The following is a 6,392-nucleotide window of genomic DNA, read 5'->3' as shown; positions in this document are numbered from 1 at the left end:
TTCCCTTAACCTGTGATATCCAATGGCTGAATCTCCCACCTACAGCCCCAGTGGAAGGAACCAAGCTTTACCCTGTGTACTCAACAGCAAAACATAATCGTAAGGGTAAGGGTTGATGAACGTTTGTTAAAATTAAAAAAAAAAAAATCTGAAGCAGTGCTTACAAGACTCTCTGCAAAGCCTTGAATGTTTAAATGAATGACATGGGGATAGATGTAAAAAGCTCTTGCAATGAGTTGTTTACACTAATCCGTCAGGTCATGGAAATTTTGCTCGAGATCTGTTTGTGTGGGAACAACACTGGAATACTAGCTTGCCGGTGCCAGCTTTGAAACCGACACAATGAATAGCTATTGTTCTGACACAATCCGGCTGCTCATGTCTACACACTGAAGATGACCTTCCTCTTTAGAAATAACTTCCAGCCATTATATAGTTTTTAAAATTGTTATTGGTGTACCCAATGTTCTGGATGCCTGGGGAAGAGGAAAACTACATAAAGACATTTCAGACTCTCTCCTAAAAGGATTCCACAACTTCCCTATTTTGTTAAGTCACCCAAGTTACTGCATTCCTGGCGTAATGAGAAATGGTGGAGGAGATATAAAATAAAGGGAGAAGGGAAGTAAATTATTAAACACCTATTAAGTACCAGGCTGTGTGTTAGGATATCATTTCATTTTACCATCACAACCCTACCATCCCCTATTTTACAGATGAGGCTATTAAGTCTTAGATTAAGTAACTTACTTCAATTATTTAGTATGTTTTAGAGCTGGGATTTGAACCTAATTCTATTGACTTCAAATCCATGTTCTCCTGCCATGTGGATTTGCCCTCAAGAAGACTGTCATCTAGTGGGGAGGCAAGACTTACACACAGAAATTAACTGGAGACAAACACCAGCAATACGTAATCAAATGCTTAATCCACATGGTTGATACGCCTTAATTCAATTCTACAAACAAATACAAATGCCCACAAAGAGCAAGGCCCTAAGCAAAATACTGGCAGGGACACTAATAAAGTAGAGTGACTGAAGGAAGCATGATTTTTCTTTTTTTAAAAATTGTGTTTGAGAGAGGGTGTGTGAGTGGGCATGAGCAAGTGGGGGAGGGGCAGAGTGAAGGAGTGAGAAAATTCCAAGCAGTCTCCGTGCTGTCAGCACAGAGCCTGATGAGGGGCTCAGTCCCCTGAACCCCAAGGTCATGACCTGAGCCAAAATCAAATCGGACGTCCAACCAACTGAGCCACCCGGGTGCCCCTGGAAGCAAGATTTTTCCATCAATGACATACACTTCAGATAATCCAAGGTGACTGATAAGATCAGCATGAGGTGGCAGCACCAGAATAGCACTGCCTACCTTTGTGGCACCGGGGCCCACTCATGTCTTTTCCCTACAGTTCCAGGGTCTGCAGGACGGCAGACTTGGGGTAGGAGGTGTCAGAGGAAAAGACATCAAAGCAGATGGGAATTAGAGGTCACAAAGAGAGCTAATAGCACTCATGGGTCATTATGAAAATAAGCCTAAAAGGTGAATGATTACCTGCTAATGTTTCAGGAAATTTTTAGCTTCTAGGATGTCTGCCCTGTTTCTTCCCATCCATTGGCACCCACAGTCCTATGGGAACTGTAATTGGGCTAGTTACTAAGCCATAATAGATCCAAACTCGCCCCTCTATGCTCTGTCTGGCAGTTTGGGGCTGGGACTCTGTGGCTGGCTGCTCCCTGTTAGGCTCTGCCAGGAAAGAGAACTGGACGGAACCAGCAAGGCTGCAGAGGAAAAACGGGGCCTGCTCTCTCCTGTGCTTTCTGTTCACTTCTGATTTATAGGCGCCTCCTCAGTGTCGCGGCTTTGGCCCTCGTGGTGGCCCTGGCCCTTCATTCCAGTAGAAGTAGGTGATTCTAGTTTGCAGTTTTTCCAAAACAGAACTAGCCTCATAGTACATGGCCACCATCCCTAAAATCTTTTACATTTTAATAATGCTGACCTCTCCCCCTGCTCCTCTAATCCTTGGGCTGGCAGCTACTTCCTTCAGTCACAGCACCATGATACCTTCATGTATCCTTTGTCTTTTCAACACCTAGTTAAGAGTTCTATGTATTAATTCTCCCTCTTCAAAGAGCTGATGTGATTTCTGACTCCTGACAGGACTCTGACTGATATGCAAGTAATTTCCCTGTTAATTTAAATTAAAGCAAATTAGAAAGCTATTTAATATATGCTTAGGTCCAATAGACATAGTTGCAAAAGGAATATTTAGTTCATCCCTTGCACCCCCATGAGGCTGCTGGTTCTCAAATGCTGATATGACCATGTCTCTGCTTGGTTTAAAGTCCTGCAATAGCTCCCCCCTGCTCACTAAATAAAATCCCAGCTCCTAGCACCAGGCTCTCCACAAGCCTCTATTCCCCCTCCAGACCCATCCTCCCCAACCATGCCTGTTCAAACCCACCATGCTGTTTTTCACATCCCATGTCTTTGCCTCGTTTTTCCCTCTGTCTAGAATTTTTCCTTCAAAGTCCAGCCCTGTTTCCATCTCCCCCTCCAGCAGCTAAATACTCCCTACCTTGCATCCCCTGTGTTCCTAAGTCTAAATGTACTCTCCTATTAGACCATGAGCTTCTGGAGGCCAAGGTAGGCATCATATTCTATCATTATGTCAGTACCCGGAACAATGCTGGGCACTCAGTAGACCCTTAACAAATATTTGAACTTGGAATTCCCTGTTATTTTTTCATTATCTGAGTTTCTTGCTACCCTCTTGAAGCATATAATTACCAAAAAAAAAAAACCCCAAAAAACAAAAAAACCCTCAATACTCAGAGAATTTTAAAACTCATTCCTTTCTCTTCTGTTTGGTTGGAATACTTATCCAGATACAAAGCTGTTTGTATGTTTTTGCATTAGATAATATCCTTAAGAAGTAAAAACATTATAGTTTCCTTAGTTTGATCCAAGGAGGGCTGACATCATCATGAGTGCAAAAGCTACTGTTGACCAAGGAATAAAAATGGCCAGTCAGGACTTTGGTTAAAAGGAAAGTGACCCCTCTGGCGAGGGCAAGCCACCATTGTTCTAAGTAATGCTCACAAATACCCACTAAAGTAAAATATGTATAAGAGGTTAAGTAATTTGCCTAATTGAAATCTAGAATTCAGCTCTCCCATGATACCAAACATAGGATTAATGTTGTTATTCCCAGGAGTAACCACCCCAGGCATCGCAGCATGCCCCCCAGGAGGGACCTGGATTTGGAAATGGCAACGCTTCCAAGTAGACTATCTCATCAGGGCATAGGATTTTTGCTTTCCCACACCTTGGAAACCATTTCTATCACTGTTGGCTACCCATGCACGTACTCTACTACCTCGATGGCTCCTTAAAGTCTAGAAGTGGCAAGCAAGTGGCAGTGGAAAGCTGTGGGACCCTGGGAACCTGGGGGCAAGAAGTCAGCAGCATAAATCCATCTCTGATCAAGGCCACTGTGTGCTCAACAGTTTGGAGATGGAGCTGGAAAGAAACAAGGGCAAAAAAATAAAAAAAATAAAAAGTATAGTTTCTCTTTGACCTATAATCTATCTTCCGATCCTTGAATATGTAGATCATAAGTATTTGTTCTTGCATGGAGAAGTAATATGAGTCAGTTTGGTCAGAGATCACTGTGACCTCTCTAAACCAGTACGTTTTACACACAGAGCTGCTAAGAGAGTTGTATTTTCACACTTGTGGACATCACAAGGATTCAACCGAATCTTACTGAGAATAATTACACTGCCCTACCGCAGGAATAATTACACCTGTTTGAGTTTCTGTCACTTTATTTTCAGGAATCTCTACTGACCAATTACACACCTATTTTTTTTTCTCATTCTAATATTGACATTTTGTGTAAACCTGATTGTGAAAAAATCCATTTGAAAGGTGTGGCTTTGGTATGGTGCTAAGCATAATCTGGAGAATGAAGTTAGTTAACAAAACAAAAAGTTCCATTTCCTAAACTAATAAATTCAAAGAAACAAGCTAAAGCTTTCATATTTTTTCCTTGTGAAGAGCACTTCATGTGAGATATGAACTAATCTGAAGAATTCCATAGACAACAATTCGGGATGCCTGGGTGGCTCAGTTGGTTAAGTGTTCAACTTTGGCTCAGGTCCTGATCTTGCAATTTGTGAGTTTGAGTTCTGTGTGAGGCTCTCTGCTGTCAGCGCACAGCCTGCTTTGTATCCTCTGTCCCCTTCTCTCCCTGCTCTTCCCCCACTTGCATGCATGCACTTTCTCTCTCTCTCTCTCTCTCAAAAATAAACATTAAAAAAAAAAAAAAGAAAGACAACAAGTAGACAGTTGGCTAGATGTCTTCCCTTCAACCCTCCCAACAGGCTCTCTACCTTCTCCACTCAGAGTGCTGCCCCAGGAGGCACAACCCATAGATGATGTCAATGGTCTCTTGGGCCTCTTTCCCACTGGATTCTGCCAATGGGGAACTCACAGGAGATGAGCCTTCTGAGAACTGTCCATGGCTAATCAGAATCTCTCCCTTCAGGATTGCTTCAGGTGTACCGTATGCTTGACCTAAGGTCACTTCCTTCAAGGCAGCCTTCTCACTATTACCAATAGTACTCTTCACCAGGACCCAGAGGGAGGGCAGTTTTATTGCTTCTAGCCATGGGTTATTGTGCTACGCTGTGGTCCCCTGCCCACATATGACCCCAGCCCCATCTTTGTAAATAGTTCCCTTATAAATTGATTTTCAACAGATTATCTTAATTTGGGTATGTCATCCTTTCCTGTTAAAATCCTGACTGGAAATGTTATACTGCTCGATACGGAGGGGTTGAAACCTTCCAGTCTTTTAATGGAAATCTGCTTTCCAGATAGTTAGGTAATATGCAGAGGTGTTATTCAAAATATCTAACATACCGCTCCAGCAGGGTCCTGGAGACCCTGCTGAACCAGGCATTATCCCTCTTGTTGTTCAATTACTGAAAGGCCTAGAGAGTCCCCAAGGAGGGGCTGAGGCAGCCAGAGTCGATAGTATTTGGGAGTGTCAGGATTGTGGCTATTGACCAACCAACACGGAAGGGATTAGTGTTTTAACAGCTGTGCATTCCAGCTGAATGTTAGCCCAGGTAAGGTGCCTGCCTATCTATTTTCACCTTTAGTTAGCAAATTTCAACCACAAAGTTCATTTTTATGTTTATTTAACAGACTCTGAAGGCAGAAATGCAGACAAAAAATGAGTAGAGAACAGATGTTGCCTTGTACATATAATGAATAAGCAAAAAATTTTGCATTCCTTTACCCCCACCCCAGTGAACCAAGAAAAGAACCAATTTTAAGCCTCTGGCAGAATGGGTAGCATTATCGACAAGCTTGACATATGAACCAAATATCAAAGGCTGTCCAATGCTATCAGGGAGTTTTAGAACTGTGACATTTGCATCAAAGATTGTGTCTGTGCTAAGCATTTTGCATCTCTTATGACAGTCCTTTTAATCCTGGGCTGTGGTTTCTGAAATTACTTGAGCCTGTAAAATAAAGCAGTGTTTGATCCTTAGCTACACATAAGAAGTTTCTTGATTCTTTTTAGAACTGATCCTCTGTAATATAATTGGTTATTTCACCTCTGAAACATAATTATATCACATATTTTTATATTTCCTTCTGTTGCTTCTATGGTGACACCATTTACATATCTCAAGTGATTCGTCATGAAAATGGGCCATATGCTTGTAACACATCCTCTCTGGGTTTTTAATCCTGTTAGTTTAAGCTGTGGACAATTACATAAATTCCTTTCTTATTCACTCTGTTGCAAATGCTGAATAACTAAACTATCTTGCTAATGTAGCGTCAGGTTAGAAAATGAGACACCTAATGATTTTGCCAAAATTTAAAAGGGAATCTTTAGCTATAGATCAATGGTTGGATCCAAAAGAATGCCCATCCAAGGAGATAGCATTTCAAATACTGCAATTTCTCCTTTGCCCTACTAGCAACTGGCAGTAACAGCAGGGGACATAACCGAATTAGGGAGAATTCCATTTCCATGACATGGAATGTGTGCATGTATGCATGAGAGGCTAAGGGATACAGGACAGATTAAGCTACAGAAGAAAATATTCTGGTGATCACAAACTGTACAGTGTTATAGACCAGCCTGTATTTAGTATGAATGTCAGTGTAACTGAGATCTATTACATAATGCATAAATTATAGTTCTGTTTAGTCTTCAGTTCACAAGGATAAATGATCAAGGAAAATATCTGGTCTTGACATAGAGAAATGTTCTTTGAAGTTTATTTGTTGAATTTGTGTCCTTATGTGACACACGAGATTTATAAAATCAAACATTTCTCTGTCTTAAAGAAGAATATTATGCCAAGAGCC

This window comes from Leopardus geoffroyi, chromosome B3, assembly GCF_018350155.1.
Source record: "Leopardus geoffroyi isolate Oge1 chromosome B3, O.geoffroyi_Oge1_pat1.0, whole genome shotgun sequence".
NCBI lineage: Eukaryota > Metazoa > Chordata > Mammalia > Carnivora > Felidae > Leopardus > Leopardus geoffroyi.
The sequence above is the reverse complement of the archived record's forward strand: the minus strand, read 5'-3'. Positions refer to the sequence as shown.